This window comes from Trematomus bernacchii, unplaced genomic scaffold (assembly GCF_902827165.1).
Source record: "Trematomus bernacchii unplaced genomic scaffold, fTreBer1.1, whole genome shotgun sequence".
Lineage (NCBI taxonomy): Eukaryota > Metazoa > Chordata > Actinopteri > Perciformes > Nototheniidae > Trematomus > Trematomus bernacchii.
In genome coordinates, this window is record NW_022987839.1 from 1,169,449 (window position 1) to 1,192,731 (window position 23,283).

The window sequence follows — 23,283 nt, forward strand, 5'->3', positions numbered from 1 at the left end:
ATGAACTGAGTCCAAAAGTTTTCTCATAAAAGCATAAAAGGGTTTTATATTGAAAAGAGAGCAAGAGATTTAAGACATAATTACAACCAAGGGGAACATTTACTACATTCTTTGTTAAAATGAAGGTGAAACAGTTTCCAAGTTAAATATCTTCCAACAAGCGTATAGCTGATAATCACAGTGAAAGGAACACACTTTAAACATTTAAATCACACCTGTATTACAGGTTAAACTTTGATGAAAGATCATCATTTGTGACTACTCTACAATTATCTTGGATTTCAAAGTGTTTCAGTGTCTCCTTCTCACTGGAATTCTTGTCTCTGAAACTTTACCCTCCAGATTGCCCAGGGAGATAAAGACAACTGGAAAAACAGGTTGTTTGGCCTCGGTGTAGGCCTAATGCAGTCGAACGGCAGGGCGCCTCACCTTAGCAGCGGTAGCTAGGGGACATTCTATGGCCCTTCTATTCAAAGTCCTCTGAATACGTAGGGGAGGGCTCGCACCAGACAGGGCAATTTGCCAGAGAGCCAGCCAATAGAGCTAAGCCAAGACGAGGTTAAACTATTGTTTTGGCTTAACAAGCAAGAGTGAGCAAGGACAAAAGAAAAAGGGACAAAAGAATCGTAAGAAAATACCTGACCATTGAAGTGTATCACATCATCTTATTTTGTTACTTTTAATATAAGAGGAATCTTGTAAAAGGTATATCCCAAGATTCAGAGGTACACAAACAGGAACAGGGATAGACAAATAAAGTTCAGGGACTAAGAAACTCACGCCAGTTTCATAATGCACCTGTGCCTTATATGTTTTTAAGAAGTAATAACTTGTGTTTTCTTCAGTGACAGGTAACAACAACTATATGGTACATAATTCACACTTACCAATGCATCTCAATTAGGTCCACTTATAGATAAATCGTTGTATTCCTTATTCCAGAGAAAGAGAGAAAGAGTATCCAAATCCTAGAAAAGAAACTCCAGTGGTATCCAAGAAAGATTATCCCTGAACGACGTCTTGTAAAAAAGTGTGCGAGCGAAAGTAGTCTCCAGTTCGTGCTCAGTTATTCCATTCACAGCGTTTCATTAAACCAGAGGAAGGATATTTTGGCTCCCCAGCAGTAAGTTTCCAGCTGTGGCTATAGAGCAATGTGGCTGGGGGGTAGAGCTCCTTCTGAAGCAGAGCTTGTTCACACACTGAGTGGGAGTTCAGGGACTGCCGGGAGAAGCCAAACCCACCCTGTGATGTCACTGGTGTCAAATTTCAGTGTGGAGAGGGAGGAGGCTGCAGGGTCTTACCTTTTTGAACCCTGACCAATAAAAAACGTTTTAGACGTGCACCTGCATGTGGAATAAAAGCTCTCAGGTAAAAGTACACGTGTTGTTATGTATTCCTGCAGCTGAGATACTTTATTAGGTTTTATCTATTGACCAGCTCCCAAGGGAAGCATGTGACCTAATATGCAGACTTATCTTAAACCTAACTAAAAAAGGGAAGCTATTTAAAAAGTCCAATATTAAATATATTTATTGTATTTTATAATTAGGTGAAAACTATTGATAGAGTCTATGGGTTGTACTTTCATATTTTGCAGAAATATATATATGATAAAATTAAATATTGTATGTATTTCATTTTTCTTTACAGGTTCTTATGTGCATGAAATTGTATTAGTGTCAGATAATGCATCACAATTTGCCTTTCTTAGTTCTTATTTTTTCAGTTTGTCTGGCATGTCCTGTATTGGGAGCCTCTTTGTTGCAGGTTTTTATTGATTAAAATGTTTTTTTTAAAATCGTATATTTGTTTTAAATGTGTCTCTAAAACATCTGTCCACAATCTACACAGTAAAAATAACCTCTCGGCTAAATGGCGCATTTACAACAATGTTTATTAATGTGCTCTGTGCCTGTTAAATAAACGAATAAACAAATAAATATAAGAAGCGATAACAAATCCATTAAAGAAAAACAATATAGTGATTACATGAGTCTAAACTCGTCGGTCCTGTTTGCATAAATATGCATATATTTTAAAATCAATCTGCCATGATATTATTACAGAAACCAAGGGGTTAACAAAATGTGACCTTGAAACATGCAAGCATTCCCACGGGACGTTTCCAATATAGCTCGTGCAGTAACATGATTTGAGCATAATGAGCTAGAAAAAAAGGGTCTCTCTCCTTCTCTCTTGCTCAAAAAGCAAAAAAAAAGGCAGAAGGAAATAAATATGTAAAATCCCCATTCTTAAATCAGCAAGGCGTTGAGTATACACACACACACAACTCCCAAACACACTGGTTCTCACTCCCTCCGGTCAAACTCTGCTAGCCGTGGAGCTAATCATCCACAACAGATGTTCAGAAATGTTCAGTTGGATTTATGACGGAGCTCAGAGGAACAGCCAAGTCAGCCTCTGGTGCACTTTTTCTCTTCCGTCCTACAAGGACAAGGGATTGAAGTGAGAGAGGATGTCAGCACAACCATTCTCTTCCCCAAAAATGCTCTCACTCTCTGAGATTCACCATCCGAGACGACAGCGCCTTAATAGATCACAGGGCCCCGGGGCCTTGGGGAGAGGTTTGCTCATTTATCCCAATAATACTGTGTGGACTGTAACTTGACTCATGCAGCGATGCTTCGACAATGTATCGCCCTCGATGTAATGATGGGTTTCGCTATATATCAGTAGCATTGCTGACGCTGCAAGCCCTGACCTAGTCCGGGAGAAATGTTTTCAGATGAAGCCATTTATAATATCATGTTGCATTAATAATTAAATTACTCATTACAACTATATCATAACATGTAAATACTTCCTGTAAGGGAAAATAAACTTGACATATTATTGGCGTGTGCAACTCCCATTGATATAAACAGGCAAGTGCTGCTGATACAGTTCAGTACCATAAAATATAACAAAAGATATTCAGCGTGATATTTAAAAAAAGCACTTACTGTATGAAGGTTTGCACAAAGAGCAGCAATGTTGAAAGTCTTGAAAGCTTGAAATCTGCTGAAGGAAATGGCGAATTGCTATGTGTTCTACATTTCTCTTTGTTGTTAACAAAGGGAGACAGTCTTAGTTTACTGCAGGCGGCAGATCTGTGCATACAACTGACTTTTCAGCAAGAGAAAAGATTGCTTTAACTTTCTTTCTAGTTGAGAACAAATGGGATTTGGGTCATCTGATTTAAAAGCAATTCAATTTATACTTCCTAAAAAACAGTATAAATATATAATAGCTCTATGTGTTGATCTTACCAAGAGAAAAATGGGATCTCAAGTATGCCTCATTTATAAAAGCTTCCTCAAATTTGAATCACAACTATCTGCAGAAAGGAGAACAGTCAAGCTGGGTATTTTGGAAACCTCTCATCTTTTACTCATGAGAATTTGACAGAACCTTCTGGAGAATAATTATCACACCCACGCACCCCTGAGGAGAGTTGAAAAAGTATTTTTGTGGGAGTAAAGAGTCGGTGCCAACTCAAATGTCACATTCACCTGAGATCATATCGCTGAACAAATCAGGCAGTGGTAAAAGGTAGCTGAAAAGATGATTGGCTGGTGGTCTTAACAGCAGACTGGGAGAGACAAATGAATTGTCAGTCACATTAATGTAGTGTAGTGTGTCAGTTGCACAACATGAGCCATTTCATCTGTAGTGTAATCTCATTTTAGCGCAATGTAAAACTCACAACACAGATGGAGTGGAGCAGTAACCCTCTATACAAGATTAAAACAGTTGTCTCGAGTGAGTGTAGCTCAAGCAGTTTTAGGACTTATCTCTTACCCCCCCCCCCACAAAGCTTGAATAGACTTGGTAACACCCCCTACCAAGTCTGAGAATGTATAACATTGTGACAACCACCCATCCCCCGCTCATTTCATTAGACTGAAGAAAAAAGGTTGACAACCTCTTCCATCTGAGGGAGCCGGCCTCTCCCTGACTCAAGCCAGTCAGATAACACTGCCCCCACTTAATAGATTCCGGTGATACATTGCTTTAGTGAGATGGATGTTGTTTGCTGGCTTTTCAGGCTTTGTTTTGTGAGTTATTGTATGGAAAACATTTGTTGCACAGCTCCAGGGTTATCTGTAGGTGAATAACACCTGACAAGACACTTAGCTCCGCTGTGGTAGCTCCAGTCATCATCTGACTGCGGTAGGATCGGATGATTCACAGCTGCCCTGGGCTTTATCAATATATCCGTCTGCAACATCTAACAAGTCTGCCAAAACATTTTAACAAGGTTCAGCTGGAAGGTAAGAAAATAACTTTGTTTGTCTGGGTCAGAAGAGCACATATTGACTGAATAAATGATATGTATCTCTACAAGGTTATACAGCATTTGAAACACACTGAAAAACTACATCTGAACATATTATTTATAGTAATATATTTTTCTTTTAAATCCAAATTTGAATGGCAAACAAACAACATTATCTCTCCATTTGGCAGGGTCAATGATGAACACAATTCTGGCTGCATGCCAGTGAAAAAATGCTGACCTGTGTCGTAAACACTGAGCTGTGAAAGTCAGTGTGCTGCTGCTGATGGGCTCTTAAGACCGGCACTATGTCATCATGTCCAAAAGCACAGCTGGGCAACACCTGTTAGCTCAGAATTCCCAGCCCGATTCACAATTTACCGAGGCTTGGCTACTGTCGTTGTCTGTCTATTAGCTCATTTACCACCAGATTGCAAATGGATGGTATCTATATCACATACATGGAACATAATATAATTTACAATCATGTGTGAAGGGCACTTTCAAATGATAAATGTCACATTCATCCTCAGCCTGTGATTCAAGACATGATAAGTTCCAGGGATAGCTCCAAATACACAGGGAGCATGTGAAAGATATACTAAATCTAATCAGACTAAATGTATTTACACAAACACCCAAATTGTGTTTATCATCCATCAGTTAGGAGAATAAAAAGCAGCATTTGCACAGAAAGAGACACTAAATGTGTATCTCTACCATTTCAAGTAATGCATCTCAGCCATACAAAATAGAATAGAAAGTCAAACACTGTGTGAGCATCATACTTCAGCTCAACAGTCCAAACACCAAGGTCACACTTTTGGCCCTGAATTTTTCTCAGGACTGTCTGCAGATAACACTGGCTCGAGCGTTGAGAGGGAGGGTGATGGCACATGGCGACAGGAGGTGTGAAAAAGACAAGGACAGAGGCAAACAGAGCACATAAAAACACAGATAAGATTGGCTTCACGCTGCTGACCTTCAGCGAGCGCCCGTGTGTGTGTACGTGCCTGTTCACATGTGTCTATGCACGAAGAGCAGTGTCCCTGTGCCTCTGGGTTTATTTGCATCCCAAAAGCTGGGTGCAAAAGGCTGCATACCTATATTGACTTGTTACTTACATTCAGAATAAAAGTACGAGAAAAAAGGAATAAGACGAGAGGGTTACAACTGAGAGAGGAAGACACATGTTTTCTTGCTACACGTTGAAAATGGAAAACAACGAGCGTTCTCCCATTACACTCTGACAACTGGCGGGGCACGCTCTCTAAGGGGAACAGCGGAGCATGCCGGCGAATGCGTGAGACAAATCATTTTTATCTGGGACCCTGGCGGGTATTGACAAACCGGGGGTGCATTTAGATAGCCCAATTAAAATGGGGAAATGAAGCGACGTTGAGGCACTTTACAGCACCGTGCCCCGTCTCCACCCTCTGGCCCCCTGCGCTTCCTGAACCTCTCCAGAGACTGACTTCTTGCATGCTACACTCAGCGAGGGGTACGGGGGTGGCGATGACAGCAAAGAAGAAGCGGGTGAAAAGTCGCTTTGAGGGGAAATCGGCACTACAGTTGGTAATGTTTGTCTGAGGCAAGAAAGGAGCTCAAGTGACGTAGCATCGCTTTTATCGCTTCCATCATGCATGGCTGTTTTTTGCACAGTCGCTGCTGAGATCCCAATGATTGGCAGGCATATACTGTAGCAGGGTCAAGAACAGTGTGTAAGACAAGATACAATACAACTCTGTGAAGTCTCAAAGGATGAGTAAGTATCACATAGTATGGATGTTGGCCCCATTTGTCCAAGCATGTCTTATCAGTTGACCTTCAATGTCATTCAGTCTCTACTATTAAGCCTGTAGGGGTATATTCACTTCCTTTCTCTTTTCTCACCTGCATATCCCGCCCTTGGTCTAATTTTCAGATATCTATTTGTGTTTCTGATGAATGTTAATTCACTGAGATTGTTGTCAGGTGATTTTTATGATCAGATAGACACGTCAGCATTGCAATTTCCCTGAAGTACTAAAGGTTATGAGACCAAGATATGGAGAAAAGAAAGCAAAAGCAGCATAGTTAATTCTCCAAGAAATGCTGTGGTGACCAGCTGTTCAGCAGTGTTACATTTTACAAGCTACCTTCAACAGACCAGCACAGATACAAGCTGTTTCTACAATGCATGCTGGTTTGCGATGTTATTGTCCGCGGAGAAACCTGTACTTCTTTCTCTTATGGTGTATTTCTTCCTGAATGTAATCAAATGGCTTTATCTCATGAATAAAATTGTCTGCTATACATAACTGTCATGTTTGCACCCGTTTGTAACATGAAGTCATCGTGTACATTTGGCTAGTCATCTAAAGAGAATAGAGTAAGCCACTTTCAAACAGCAATATGTGTATGCTACAGATAATAAAAGCATTACTGAGTTCTGTCTGTTTGTTTGAGTGTTTGATGGCAGATTTTTCCTAAAGCAGTCATTCCCTTTGAGAAAAATCAAAGGAGATTAGAAACCGGCATCAAACTTTCACGCAAGAATGCCATATACAAAAATAATAGGGCACGGGTGCGATCCACACGGGGTGGGACTACTCTCTGCAGTAACTCGGGTGGAGTAAAGCATGAGCAGAGAGAGTTTGATCAATCTGAAAAACTTTCAGAGAGAGGTTCCTCATAAACGCCCCACAGAGCAGTCTCTCCGAACCTGAGGAGGCTACACTTTGTCTCTGACAAGACAGTCTTCCAGATGCTTTCCCACAATACATTTCTGCCTCACACTGAGGATAAGATTCGAGCACTCAGGAAGATAAGTAGCCTGGCTGGCTACAGTGATAAGCGTCAACAGCTTTTCGAATACACTCTGTGCCTTGTGGATGTTCAATGTCAATATGTTCAACCACAGACAAACCGCCTCATATGCGCGTCTAGTGTTTCTCTGAAATCGTTTTCCAGAGAACAAACCAGTGTTGTATTAAAATTCATTTTATTATTTCAATAATTTCCCATTGGCATGCAGGACAAACAACTCGGACTCATAGGGATGCATTCACAAACACAAATCAACTTCAGCATTGTTAATAGCTCTCATTAGGAAATCTCCTTAGGCTTGCACCAGGGTGCATCACTTTGGAATCATAAGGAGGGCATATGAAATGATTCCCTCTGTCGCAGAAGGCTGCTTCCACTGCTAAAAGGAAACCACAAATAATCAGCTAGCTTCTTGCTTGAGTAACTGATAATGGTCTGAGTACCTATGGCTTGGGGTGTGTGAGAAATAGTTCAATAACTTGACAATGTATCTTAAGAGTTACGTCATAATGCTAAGAAGAAATAAAATATATACAGTAGAAATATATATAAAAAAAGAATAATAATATATATATTTATATAAAGATACAGTATCTGTGAGATGTGAACAACAACATAGGTCATACTATGATGTGTAGGTCATATCATTTATTTGGCTTCCACCGTATAATGAAATGCTTTAAAGTTCAAATAAATACCCAATAGACATTAGGTTTTGGAATTCTGAGTTGCATTGCAGGCTATTTGCTGTTTGTTTTGCTTCAAATTCATGAAATGTGATGTGTTTTTACCAAATCTGTGATACAAAGCAAAAAAATATGCTGCACCTCAAAATTCAAACAAGCGTACACACACACGCGCACGCACACACACACACACACACACACACACACACACACACACACACACACACACACACACACACACACACACACACACACACACACACACACACACACACACACACACACACACCACACACACACACACACACACACACACACACACACACACACACACACACACACACACACACACACACACACACACACCATTTCAACAGATGAAAAGCCTGCCAAATGAAAGAGTAATCCATCACTTGTGCCATTTTGCATTTGCAGGGTCCCTCTTCCTCAACAATGGCTTGACTGACAGGGAAAGATAAGGGTCCTCTGTTGACCAAGAGAGTGAATACATCAAAGCAAAAGGAAACTAAAATAGCATGACGCTTTGTGGTATTTAGTGTCCAAGGTTATAGGAATTACAAGAATGACTCAAAGCAGATATTCGTGATTTTCATTTTCAAAGTGCTTTCTAATTAATATCTTCAATGCTAAAATCCAAATGTAGACAAAATGGCGAGACCGGATACTCTGTATTTTATAGTTTTCAAATGATATGCATTAGTTGATGATTGTCCTGCTAAAGGAATACATATAGCTTTTGGATAGACTTCATAAATAACTAAACAGTCGACCAGAGCTTATTGGTAATCTGAGCACTTCAGTTTTTCAGGAAATCTCAGTGCTTAACCAGTGCTCTCTCTTCATTAACCATTCATAGTGGGGAGTAACAAATGGACTTCAAGCGACTGACTAGAAAGCTAGTGCAAAATAATTAAGGGAATTAAATATTCAACATTAAACTTCTTATTATAGCATCAGTGCCTCATACATTTATAGAGAGGAAAAGAGTGGATTAATTTGAGTGCTAATGGGGAAGAAAAGCCAGTCATTCCCACTCCTCCCATTCCACTTCATTTAGCCTTTTAAGAGTTACACCTTCTATTACTTATCTCTGGGCTTTCTGGTGCATGGCAGATCTGCCAAGCTGCGTCCAGGGCACTGGTTTCTATCGTTATAAAAGGAGAATCTGAGGCTAAGGGAGCAAGCTAATAATGACAAAGATCTGAGTTAAAGTGCTCCAAGCTGAACGCACAATATTTCAAACTGTCCAAAGCTCTGTGCCGTTTTTTACCTCTTGGGGAGTTTTGTATAATGCAGAAGTGCTAAAGTGCAGTGCTCTTTGAGGCTGCAAAAAAAAAAAACTGTTCCTGAGGGACAAGTATGCCGGAGGAAACCTAGACTCACACATCCCAGCCCTTACATCAGACACCAAACCTTTATACCAACCTTCTTAGGCATTTCCATATACTAATATTTTATAAGTTTCATAAGAAATGTGTAACTTTCTAAAAGCTACAAAAAAGACAAACGTTTTCCCAGAATATCTTCTTTATATTTTTTCCTTCTCTTGCCTAGAGCACAATGTCGAAGCTTAAGACCTCTGAGACTGACAGTCGGGTCAGGCCAACTGTCAGGCAGCTCTAACACGACAGTGAAGGGAAAATGAAAAACAAAGTATTGACTTCTTGTTCCCAAAGAGACGGTAGCATCTGTTACACAGTCACCTTTTGACTGAGTGTAATATAGCATGTGAATAAGACGCAATACCATTTAAAATAAATGTTAATCCAGAATCGAGAGCTCATTTTATACTAAAATGTTATTTAGATGCAGCACAGAAGACACACATTTACTGGGTTGTTTTTAATGATATTGAGAACAACTAAATATCTCAAATTCAATTCTTGTAATGGGTTTGGTGTCACCAAGTGTTTGCACTGGGTGCGGCAAATGGATAAGCATTCCTCGAGTCACAAAATTCCATTTAGGCTCCCTACTGTCTGACACTGCAGCTTGGCGTTAACAGGGCCACTGAAACACCCTGGAACAATCCCCACTTCCTGCAGCAATCAAGTATTTTAGTCTGAGGTCAAAGCCATAGTGAAGGTCACACTGTGGGTATTGCTACTCAGTTAACACAGCATGCCATCATGATCACAGATCAGACTTTAGGAGGTGCTGCATGGTTTAAAGTTAGGCTGTTGAAGAATGGTATGGCTCCTACTCTTTCCACAAGTCGATCTGTGTGCTCGGAGCCATGTAGCTGATCCCATCGGACAGCCCCAAACTGAAATGGTAGGTGAACCGTGATGTAATTTCCTCCAGCATCTCCTAATGTGTTTCGCATGGTGTTCGCCTGTAAGGAGGCTTCCCGCTAGGAAAATGTTCAGATCACTTCTGATCTCTGAAATGAGTTTTGCCACCGCGGTTATACCTCTGACAATATTAAGGAGAGCACTGCAGTGGGCAAATGCCACCTCTCTGCAGCGCTCCCACATGTCTTTTCAATGTGACCTTTGTGTTTGAATGCTGCAAAGGTAGTAACATATATGACCAATGCTTTTAAATTTGACAAACAAATGTGACGTTTGTGTAGGATCAGTGATCAGATGTGTCTTTCTTACCTGATATTCCTAAAACATATCATTGCAACATATATACTAGCCCAAATGATGCATGCTTAATAGGAATGCAAGCCAGGAACTGCAGAATGGTAATTTTTACCATGAATATTACATTTCGGGTTTATACAACTGACAGTTACTCTGTCAAAGTTATTCTTTGTTCATTTGCATTATCAAAAACAGATGGAACCACACAACAGGGTGTTGTTTCTAATATCTTACAGTATTGTATCCATAGGGAAAAAGGTTTCTTTTTGACACTCCACATTCATGTTGTACGGTTATGATCTGTAAAATCAATAGATATATTTTTTAAGACCCACTTAAGATTTTAGAACAAAGGGGTCATTGGCTTACAAGGTTACAACTACCGGAAGACTATAAATAAATAAATACCCCTGTTTTGGTCTCATTAGTCAAATAGCATGATTTATGATACTAAATAAATACATCTAGGCTATGTTTATGCTTAAGGGCTGAGCAGGTAAGAACATTTTGAAAGTTTCTTAATGTCCTTCCAACTATATAATAATACAAATAAATGCAATGAACTAAAACAACCCTGTAATAAAGGTACCATTGTGCTTAATGAATATCATCCAGTTTAAAGCAGAAAACAGCACAGTAATCTTCACACAGACAGTATTACGCAGGGCAATTGTATTAGATTCCATTCAATTGTACAGGTGTTTATGTTGCTGTGTCCATCCCCTGTATATTAATGTAGTGAACACAATGCGTTACTGGGGAAAACAACTCTTGAAACCCTTAGCCCATTTTTTTTTGGGAAGAGGTACAAAATGGTGTCACCAGATGGCCGAAACTTGTGGGCGGAAAAGCCACCATGGCAGGAAAATATGTTCACTGCTGAATTAAAGTAACACTGTGTCCCTTAAGTGACTATGCAAATTAGTATACATGTCAAATGCCTTAAACTAAATTGGCAATTTAAATCAAGTAGCTAAACAGTTACTAAATAATACAAGTTGGGGAATGAGAATGGTCTCCGGGGCTAAGTATGCCTAAAATTCTAAGTAGCAAGTCAGCCACATCAAATCTTAACAATTAAAAGTGTCTGGGTTGTCGTATTAGCTTAATACACTTATGTAAAGAGTAAACTTTGTTCATCCGCTTTAGTTTGACATTTGATAGCACACAGTATTAAAGTATAATATTCATTTGTCAGTATGAGTTTAGAGTGCTCATAGCCTAGATTTGTGGATGTTTCTATGTGTATATTTAATCTCATATACTGTATAGCTTAGAGACATAACACATCCACACATCCTCTCTTAATATGCTGACAGACACACAATCTTGTAGCTTTTACACACAGGCTTCCATTTGCAAGTGCAAACAGGTCAGTCAAATCCAATCAATACACATTATTGGCTTAGTGAACGCTCGGATTTGTAAGAAAACAGATCAAGTCTAAGGGGAAAGCCTTTGAACTCCTTTACTCGAAATACAAACGAACATTTCCTGTTAAATCTACGGTTTCTTCATCATTTATGTCAGAAGGAGCCCACACTAGAGTTTCCGAATATAACGCCTAAATGACATCAGCTGTCCACAGGCACAGCACCCCAGCTAAGGTGAACATAACCAGAGCAGACAAGAAACTACAGAAACATGCTGTGACCTTTCAAGTCTGAGGGGAAATGCTCTGTTTACAAAATGTGAGGGGACACAAAAAAAAAATTCCCATCACATAAATGAGAGTGTGACTAATGGGTAGTGAAAGAGCTGGTCTGTAACCTGAACTCCAAAATAATCTAGCCTGAGTCTCCATGGCCACTTTGGGGGAGCAGTGGGGGGTTTGACAAGGGAAATGGGGGGGACCACCTGCACACCCAGCGGAGCCAGCTCTGTACTGGCACCACCATTTGTTACGCTCTGGATTCCCATTACTTTAGAGCTAGCTTGGCTGGGAAATCCATCTCCTGGTGTCAGGTTTATCAAACTTCTATGCAAACTGAAATGGTGGAAAATGGGAGAACGATCACAGCCATGCAAAGCGCTACGGGGGAAAAAGATATCTTCACTTAAGGTGTGAGAAATCTTAGTATGCAGTAATACATAGCTATGATCTTGTTTCTCATTTTAACTTGACATAAGAAATATCACAACACAATTTGAGGACAGTGTGAAGTGTAAGATACAAGCATCCACATTCAAATTATAAGCAGCAGCATTTTATGCAGCCTCAGCAAGCTTAGTGTCAGCCTTACATTTAATAGGCACTTAACACACAACGAAAGCTGCTAACGGAGGTGATATATGCCTTATATTAGAGGGCAGCATCAGCCAATTCTGGTTTGAATGCCATCTTGGAAAGTCTGCGGGAAGGAAAAAGGCCTTTAACCTAAAATAGTTTCATTAGATGTAATCACTGGTGAAAAATTGCAATTCCAGGTCTTGATGCAACTCAATCAGCAATCAGTTGTTATCAGTCGATGGCTAAAGTGATACGCAATAAGTCATTCGAGACTAGGGGTGTAACGGTATACGTATTTGTACCGAAAATATTCGGTATGGGCCCTTCGGTTCGGTACACGTGTGGACGAGAGGCATACTATGAGAGCTGGTCACAGGGATGCGTTCAAATGTAGTCAGTAATTTGAGGAACTGGCGAAATGGCGAACGCAGATAAAGTTGAGCTCGAAAATCCTCCAGCATCATTGAAGTCTCCGGTTTGGGAACATTTTGGTTTCGCAGTTACGTACAAGGATGACGGACAAAGACAGGTGGACCGAACCAAAGCTGTTTGTCGGCATTGTTCAACTAAAATTGGTTACGCGGCTGGCAATACATCAAACTTGCACACTCATTTGAAAAGGCATCACCCGAACGTGAATATCACCAGTTCATCGAAATGCTGCACCTTAATGTTTATTTTATTATATTTAGTATTTATTTGAGTGAATACATTATTCACAGTTTAATAATAATTAAAACCCCCTAAAAAATATTTTATGTTTTGTGATCATTTTCTCTGCTATACCGAAAACGTACCGAACCGTGAACTAAAAACCGAGGTACGTACCGAACCGAAATGTTTGTGAACCTTTACACCCCTATTCGAGACCAATCTCCATCAAATACCTGTTCCCTAAATAGTGTGGTTATTAAATTGTTATTATCAACATTATAATCACGTAGGCTGGGTATCAGTACTTAATACCTTAACGGTAACAACCAAACTAACACAGTACAAGTAGCATCAAAACTTCTGTCGTCAAACGATACCTGCATTCAAACTTCACTGTACCCACATTTAGATTTGTTTTTCTTTAAATGTATGGAATGGTGGCAGCCAATAAACGCAAGCTTTCTTTAAACGTGCAACATGTGATTTGACCACTATCACAGCAGCTAAAAACATGTTAGTACGTTGGTAATGGGAGGAATGGTGGTGTTTATAGAGTGGTATAGAACACAAATGGTATCAAAGAACTCTATTAGTATTGGTGCCAGTTAAAGGGAACATGTATTTGTAGTGGTATTGTACATTTTTAAACAATCCCCAGCCTTATAATAATTTAAAAAAGGATAATGCTAAACTTCTGCTGGTTCAAACGTATTTATTGCAAGAGTTTTGACCCACCTCGATTTATATCAGAGTACATTTAATATTATTATTTTTTGGTTTATTAAAAAGAAGGATGAAATGTTTAATGACTTGATACACATGTACGCACAGTGCCATTGTGCCTTAAGGACCTTGGCTGGATTCACAAAGGTTATAAAATAGGGTCAAAAGAGGTTTTCCTATACTTACAGAAGCAGACTTCCTTGAGGCCTCTCTGTTCTACATGGTTCTCTGCATCAATAATACAGACTGACATGCACAAGATACTCTCAAGGAGAGCCAGTCAGTTTGCGTCACCAGAGTGCTCGCTGTGAAACAACCAAATTAGAACTGACAATCCTTTTGATCGTCCATACATCCTCATGAGAAGGATACAGCCTCGTCTCCTCTGTCCACCTCCCTAGGAATTGTACACAGAAACCAGATGTCTTTGTTTTCAGCAACTAAAGACATTATCGAGACGAAAGGAGCACTACCCCGTGGATATAAAAATAGTTGGAGTTAATTGAAGGTTCTTCGCAAAAATTTAAAAAAAAGGAAATCAAGTGACAGCGAGTGTGTAGCGTAAACTGAAATCTGAAATACAAATCAGACGTACTGAGCTTCTGGGAGCAGCAGCACTGAGAACGTAAACTAGTCAAATGTCTGTCAGGAGTTGAAACAGAACTGGAAGAGCGTAGAAATTGCATTAGTTACAACAATATATATCTCCCAGTGGGATTTTACAACAGAAGCACGGGGAAAAACAAGGATGTGCTACAAATGCCTCTGACTGTCGACTGATCAAATTTGTATAAGATTCTTTCAACAAAGCCTTGCAAAATACCATGAATAATGCTGACATTTGAGCCAATTACCCCAAAAGGGGAAACTGTTGATGTCACTACAAGGTCAAATGTCTTATAAACATACATTTACGCAGTTAAAAGAGCAGAACGTTTGGATTAAAAAACAAAGAAATAATAGCAGGAATCTGGGCAAACATATATGGCTCCCATGAGAACAAAAACCTTAATGCAAGATTTGTTTCCTCCTGCAGAAATTCAAACATTTTCATAGTAAAACCCATCAGCATTCCAGATGAAAGCCTTATTCTAACTATCGCTGACAATCATTAAATAAACATGCAAACAGAAACACACATTTCAAATGATTGTTGATCTAAATGCAGTATGGATCATCATGGATCATCCTATGAATGGATTTTCTCATTAGAATGTTCTCGTGTATTTCAAGAAGTAAAGAATGTAAGGCTTTACTTCAAGAGCAGCTCTCTATCTGTCTTGCTTTTAACTGCTTTAAAATGTAAGACCAATACAGTTGGTCTGGGGGTAAACAAGAAAGGAAAATAAGAAAGAATAAGTTAGTCATATGATGCATTTCTACAGCTTTGCTCTAAAGCTCCTAATTAGTTCAGACATTTTGCTTAGTGGCTTGGCATGTTAGCCACAGGGGGGCTGATACAGTAGATTGTATTGGACATGTGAGCAGAAGGACACAACCTAAAAGGCTGATTCAGGAGTCTAAATCGTGTGACTACTACAATTGTGCGGCGAACAACCAAGAGCAGAGAAACAGTATGACAATTCCATATTAAATGTCATAGTTGGAAGTTTTAGTTTAGTTAAGTTGTGAAAAATACGTGTCAAACTCCACAAAACAAGGGCACTAGGAATGATCAGAAACACGCAATTACCCTTTAAAATACTCACGAAGTCTATCCTACATAAACGTGTAATCACAGGAGTTATAATCCAACAGCAGCGAGGCCTAGATAGAGTCGTTCATTAGCCTATTGCTGAGACAAACACATTTGATGGATTAAACAGTCAAATATAACAAGATGCTTGAACTGCTGTCCTGGTTGTTAAGGGAGATCAAAGTGGGGCCTGAGGGTCTGGTAAGTACGAGGAGCACGATTGGTTCAGCAGAGCTCCAAAAGAACAAGTGCTGGACCAAGGAGATAGGACGACATCAGACGTGTGCACGGCGTTCCCTTAGGCCTGTTCTTTCAAAACTGTCAGCCTGCCCTGAACCAAATGAGCTGCAAAGAAGGAGGGCACAAACATCTTTTCAGAAAGCACTTCTAATCTAACAATACGCATAAGCCTCATTTGGTAATGTGCCATTTTACTGAAGCCGGTAGAATATGGAAAATTCAATTCAGTTTCTTTTTTAGATGCCACCCCCTGTAAATATTCATCCTACTGTGAACAATGTGACACATTCCAGAGAGAAATAGCAGAAGCAATTAGCAATTATGGACTCATGTATCATAATAGGTATGCTTGTGTTATATTACAAAAAACCGTAACAGGGAAATGCTTTGTGGTGTAAAAAGCTTTCACCAAATGACATGTTATGCTTGGAAGGAGACCCAGGGTTTTGAATGTCAAGCCAAGCCCACCAGACATCACATATGGACATTAAAATTATGGATGTGTGTGGCACTGAGTCTGCCGTTGGAGAATATTCAGTGACACATACTATATTTGCCTGCTGATGGATTGCCTGTCTGCACAAATAGTGAAGAGACAGAAGTGCTGATGAAATGCTTTTTGCTTAGCTTTCAGGCACATCATAATATCCCTAGGTTGTCCGTTTCCATGACTTTTCAGACAGTTGCAACTTTTCTAAATGAATTGGGTCTGGGTTTATTTCTTCTTGTCTGTAAAAGGCCAAGCGTACTCAATAAAGCTCAATCATATACAGCTGCTTTGGTCTGTCAGTCTGAAAGCTGTGGAAAGTTGTTTTCTATGATAGTGCTCTCTAAGAGTAAATACCATAATGGATAAATGCTGAAACAATTGGCCAAAAGGAAATCAACAAACAATGACAATGATGATCAATAAGAAGCCATTTGTGAAAGAATACTGCTGCACGTTTCATTGTTTCAGCTGCTCAAATGTGTGCCTAAGGATTTGCTTGTATATGTTATATAATACTATAATAGTAATTGAATATTTTTGGTTTTCAAACTCTTTCTCGAATAATCATTTGAGTTTAAATCAAAGTCTTTATGCTTCAGGAACTAGAGATTGGCACACAAATCAATGCACCAGTCAACAAATGTATTGTGCAAATGATTTACAGATAAATTGACAGTAAAATGGAAATGTTGTGTAACCCATCACCAACAGGAATAAGGATATAAAACACCACCTACTTCCAGCTTATAACCACCCCCTTTTTTTATTACAGACAGCTTCACACTCCCTCTTTAAGTGCAGCCATTCGGAAAAACTATAATCAACTTGGCTTCCCAACATGGTGGATGATGCAACATCAGCTTGTCCTTTTTTAATTTCTTTCCCAGCTTAAGAATTAGTCTTCCTCTCAGTCAGCAGTCGCACTTTCAGTAATACGAGACAACATTGAAGAGAAGCCATACAGCAAAGAAGTTTCTATGATGTGATGAGAACATCAGCTGAGAAGCTGGTATTGCTACATTGACTTGTCACGCTAACTAATTCCCTTAATGTGTCTAAATCCACAAAGGAATGCATGAAGATGTGTCCGAGGAAGCTGGCATCTAGTACTACACTGTTGCCATATGAGGATGTATTACCACAGTCCTAGTGCAAAGTGTGACCAATCAATTAAACTCCCTGCTGAAAAACAACACGGCGAGTGGGGAAAATCAGCATCTGCTACGTCCCACCCTCTGCCATATCTGCGGACCATTCAAAGACATATGATATTATACAATGCACGGTATTTGAGACATAAACAAGGGAGCAAGAAAAGGGAGGAAACTGTGAGAAAGGGGAAGGAGAGGAAGGCTTTTGTCTCCACATTCCTCTCAATGGGTATCGGAAACAGCCAGATGCTGTCCATCACAAGTGAAGGCCAGAGAATGGGCTGCCCTATTTATCTAATGGAGAGGTCAAGGGGTGGGGGCTGGGAGGTAAGTGGGGCATAGCCAAGACTGTCACAATGCCATTGCCATATCCAAATCATTCATTTCAAAAGAAGCCAGGTTACCCACGGCATAGAATGTGAATACACATGTGGCATAAATGGGCATCTTTCATTCGCTATACATTGAGTGGTGGCTCATTTGCAATCAAATTGGACAAAGTAGTGTCTATTACGTGTAGCGTATTCATAATGTAAATGCGAGCCAGCAGTGCAATTTAAGCATTTCATGTTCACTTTCAACCATTTATGCTCAAGTTCAGGCAAGACCTATTTGAATGTTTCACACGGTTAAGTAGCCCTGGAGGTCCATCCATTGGTGGAGAGCGCCGAGAGATAGAGTGCTCGCTTATACAGTGCAGGCTCAATGGTTCAATGTGAGAGAACATTGCTCAAACCCTGTTATAGACACTTTTCAGGCAATGCCAGCCAAGTTGTTTTGTATTTTCATTGTTTAAGTTCCATAAAACAAATATAACCTCATTGGAGTATAATGCAGGCACACGCTTTCAGATTAGAAAGACCTCAAGCTGCATGTTGGAGGCTACCATTCATTGCAACCTCTTTTGTGGCAGAACTCACCAGAACAAACCTTTATCATGTGTGGTATCATAGGAGAGTCAATACCCCACAGTACCCAAACTACACACATCCATAGCTAATGTCTTCTGCATTTTGCCATATTCTAGTAAATGCTTCAAGGCCAAAATAGGCAAGTATAAAACTCTCAAACAACTTGAGTGGAGCATAAAAGGAGTTGAAGGTTTAAGCAGCTCTGAGTGTAATAACTACACAAAAACAGATGATTAAATTTCTTCTGATTGCTCCACCAGCCGTGCACATTTTCATAAAGCACAGTTCAAGCATGGAGTAAGAAAAAAAACGGCTGATAATTTTGAGTTCTCATTTCAATTAAACTATAAATAGCATCCAAAGAGAGGAGAACATCCATATCATTTGAAAAGCACGCTGAATTTTTCTTCAGAAAACTCATAAAGCCTGACCTCCTGAGGTACTGGAAGTTGAATGCGGTACTTGTGTTACCTCACTGGGTGTGACTTACATTTGATTATAACATCTGCATAATGGCTAATGCTATTACCGTAGTAACACCTGTGATTGATGGCTTTGTTAAGAGGAATAGTTACACGCCATTAAACTGGTGTAATAGTGCGTGGCAGTCATCTCAATAACCAGGGACAAAGCAATTACCAAGTCATTAGAAAAAGGAATAGACTAATTCAACATGGTGCACACACAAGTATGAGTGGCATGCCATGAGATCAGCCTGTGTAGATCTTTAACATGCATGCTGGATTTCTGAATAGGATTAAGTTCATATTTATTATTTCTACATACAAACATTTGCATGAAATCGCTACTTGTTTCTTGAATGTGAAAGTTTGTTTGCTATTTCACATTTTGCATTGCCTTATCCACACTACGGAGGTTTTGAAAATGTTATCTTGAATGCTCTTTTCCTCTGGGATTACATTCAGATGTGTCTTGATAATAATTTGATGGCTAAATCAAAAATACTCGTTCACAGGAAAATACGGTCCCTCTCTGCAGCCTACAAGCCGGGGACGGAGCCCAGCGGTGCTGAAGATGATTAAGGGAACTCAAAATTCAAATGAGAGAGAGGAGATGGAGTGACACAGATGTGCTGTTGTTCTGAGCTAGCAGCATGCATACAGCGTGAGCACGCACAACCACACACCACTACACACAAAGCTATAAACACGTGCATAGACAGCGGCGCCACTCAATCATCCCAGTCGAGGGCCAATCCATCTATTGCTGGTTGACTGGGATCCAATCACCATTCCCAACAGGGCCAGAATGAAAGAATGGCAGACAGCCTGTGAAGAAGCCCACTCTCTCATAAGAGATTGATGACACACATCTTCGGGCAGTTCACGAGGCGTCCCGTATCGAGGCAAACGTACAATAAGAAATCTCTGATGTCATACAGCGGCTGAAAAAACACACCCTTACACTGTGTATACAGTGTGTATTTGTTTGTATATGTTGCGCTGCATTTTGTTACAAAAACACATGTGTTTCAGAGGAAGACGATTTTCCCAATTTCAATCGTAAAAAGCCCATTAGGATGTGTCAGGAGTTTAGTTTTATTTGTCCCTAGCGGAAAACACTAATTTTCTCGTGTTTAATGCTGCAAAACATTCTCATTCTCTTATATCCATGCAGGAACAGCTTGAGATGAGTGCAGCAGGAAACAAAAGAAGCTTTACAAGGGGTGGAAGTTTAAAAAAAGAAAAGGTTTTGTGTGTCAAGCGGGGGATTAAATGGTGTGTTTTCAGTATGTTAGCTAGATTACAGTGATTGATATCATCGCTATATTTTCATGTTGACAGAGTAGTTTAGTCTAAAAAGAAGGAAAAAGAAACAGCCTTCAGAACCCTGAAAACAAAACTAAATTGGAAAAACATTTGTTTGGCATTTAAAACATGGAGAAAGACATTCAAATTGAAGCGATGTTTGTTGTTGTACAGGCAACACACTGAGTTAATCTTTTTTGACTGACCAGATTAATCTTTTCATGAATTACTATGCTGTGTTATGCTGGCTGTTTTACATGGCCAGCCTTTAGGGAAAATCCTTGGGAAAATCCCTTAGTGTTCATTTAACTGACTGAATAATTTAAAATATATTATTTTTAACAACTCCATAACATTAATTGGGCCTTGCTGCACATTTTGTATTCATGAGTAGGCCCTCTTACCTAACAGAAGAAGCCTTGCTGTAAATGTAATCAGCACCAACATGAAAAAGCACAGCAGAATGACTATTCATGAGGAGAGTTTCTTTCCACATCCGATTTGCCACTACATTAGCGGGACCTGGTGTGGGAGTGTGAGAAAGATGCGAGTAGGTTCTGCTGGCTCGGGTTACAGCACGGCCATTTGTCTGTTTGCAGTCATTTTCCTTAAAAGCCAGCTTGATGCATCTGCCATACACAGCCATCGCCTACACATGGTATAATGTTCATCATTTTCCATTTGGCTTGGTTACACAATGAAACAAACAACATGCGGTATCTCTTTGTTTCTCGATGATGCTAAATCACATGATGTCATATTTGCTCGATCTGACTAATCGGCTGCCAGTAATGCTGTCAGAAAACACATTTTAATATTCAAATATGAGTCTAATATGAAATCTAAACATAACCAGCTTTCAAAATACTTTAGCATCTTTTTTCTTCATTCACAGCCAACGAGTAATACGAGAAATATGAAATGATTTACTCATGTGAAGGGTAAAATGGAATGTAAAACATTAATTGTGTCTTGCTTTAATGCATCACTAGTTAAGGGGCCAAAAGTCCGAAGCAACTTGCATGGGATGACCCAGAAAAATGTAAATAATATTAAATATCATTTCATTGAAGCAGAGTTTGTGCGATGTTACATAATTATTAAATTGATTCAATAAGCCAGTAAGCCTGTACACCTGTTTAGACTATGAAACAAATAAGCGGGGCTCTAACAATATAACTGCTTATCCCACCATTCATAAAAGAACATATTTATTTAACCTAGGGAATAATTAAGTTTCGTTTTATTTACTTTTCTGCTTTAAAAGTGGGTCGGTGTTGAAATGCTTTGATCTTAGCACTATTAATAAAGTGTAATATGTATAATTGAAACCAAAAGGAATATTTCATTTCACAGTGATGGAGGAAAGATCAGAGCATTCTTAGCTGGCATCACCAGTTTAAATAAATAACATATAAGTAGATTAATTTTAAGTTCCAGAAATAAGCTCTAAATTTCAATCTTTCATGTTTTCCTTTCTCTTTAATTTAGTCATAGTGTCTAGGAATTAAACGTATTTAATATCTGTAAACATATGGTCTGTATATGTTTATATCTTGGAACCCAGATATAAAACTACCTTACCAATGCTTATTTAAAAGTAACAACGATTGTGTGTTTGAGCAGCTCCATTCATTAGCAGCTCATCTGGACTGCTGCTACTTTTCCACTAGCTACCCATCTTTTTGAATTATCTTATTTTTCTAGCAAGAAAGAACGAGGAGGTGAGGAGGGTGAGCAGATTTGCAGCAGGGACTAAGCCAAGAGTGTATTTTGATTTAGGTAGGCAGAAAGTCAAAACAAACTCTGACCCTGTCACCTTGGAGAAGGGAGTTCTACAGGGCTCTATTTTGGGGCCCTTGCTCTTTTTATTATATGTAAACAATATTTGTAATCAGATGCAATTTTCTACCTATCATATGTATGCTGATGACACTATTGTATACTCATGTGCTCCTTCTCTGGATATGGCCATTTCCAATTTAAAATCTGATTTTATCACGCTACAGCATGCGCTTATTGATTCGAAACTGCTATTGAACAGTAAGAAAACCAAAGCAATGCTCTTTGCTCCCAAGTCAGCGTCCTCTTGCCTTTCCATTGACACCCTTGATGGCGTCTCCGTTGAGTTTGTCGAGTTTTAAATTGAAGTTATCTGAGGTCCTTACCACCAACTGCTCTTGCAGTAATAAGTAGTACCTTTCTTACTGTCCCAAATGTGCACAATGTAGTGACTGCTTTTCGTTTTTTTTTTTGTTTACTTAGTTGTGTTCTCTGTATTTTATAGGTCTGTGTTATGTGTAAAAATGTGTAACATTGCTGCCTTCTTGGCCAGGTCAGCATTGTAAATGAGATTTAATCTCAATGCTTTTTATCTGGTTAAATAAAGGTTAAATACAATTTAAAAAAAACATAGCTGCAAAAAAGGGTATTTTATCATTCACAAGCAGTATTAAGTTTTCCTCTTGCATTTTGTATACGAAAACAAACAAACAAGAAGTCTACTGAGTTTAGGAGACAAAATCGCTTTGCACCAGGAGAATAAGCACTCATGCAAAGACCTAACACATTTCAGCCAGTTCGTAGAAAGGTCCGGTTTTTAAAAGCATACTACCAACGAATCTAGAGTGCAATCTCACTGGTAAAGAAAAAAGGACAAAATAAGTGAGTGGACAAAGAGAGGAAAGATAACAGATGTATCTCTGGACAAATATTAGACCGAAAACTGGCCCTGAGCGACAGGACAATTGTTATTGTCAAACCCTGCTAGTGGATCTAATCCTTATTATGAAGATTAATGACATATACAGCAGCCAGAATACTGCATTATTTGGAGTTTCCTCGGGCAAAACTGCCATTCACTACTTCTGACTGTGAGGCAATATAATGCTCATCTTCCTGTCTGTTTATTGACGTGTGCAACCGGATCCAGTCCTCCTCACAGGCTCTCACTGCTCCTCTTGTGTCAGCATCACACACAAACATTGCACCGGCCTGTTAAAAAGCTCAGTCAAACGGCAGCAGCTCTGTTGCT

The 23,283-nt window shown here is 39.4% G+C and overlaps 1 protein-coding gene across 4 annotated transcripts in view; it reads right to left on the reverse strand.

Annotated features, from left to right (window-relative positions):
- Window positions 1–1,192, reverse strand: part of LOC117500375 (receptor-type tyrosine-protein phosphatase F) — a 123,105-nt gene extending 121,913 nt beyond the window's left edge. For all 4 annotated transcript variants that reach the window (XM_034153248.1, XM_034153247.1, XM_034153246.1 and 1 more), the window contains exon 1: window positions 888–1,192. The gene's annotated coding sequence lies outside the window, so the exon portion shown is untranslated. The remainder of the gene's footprint in view (window positions 1–887) is intronic.
- Window positions 1,193–23,283: the final 22,091 nt, after the last annotated feature.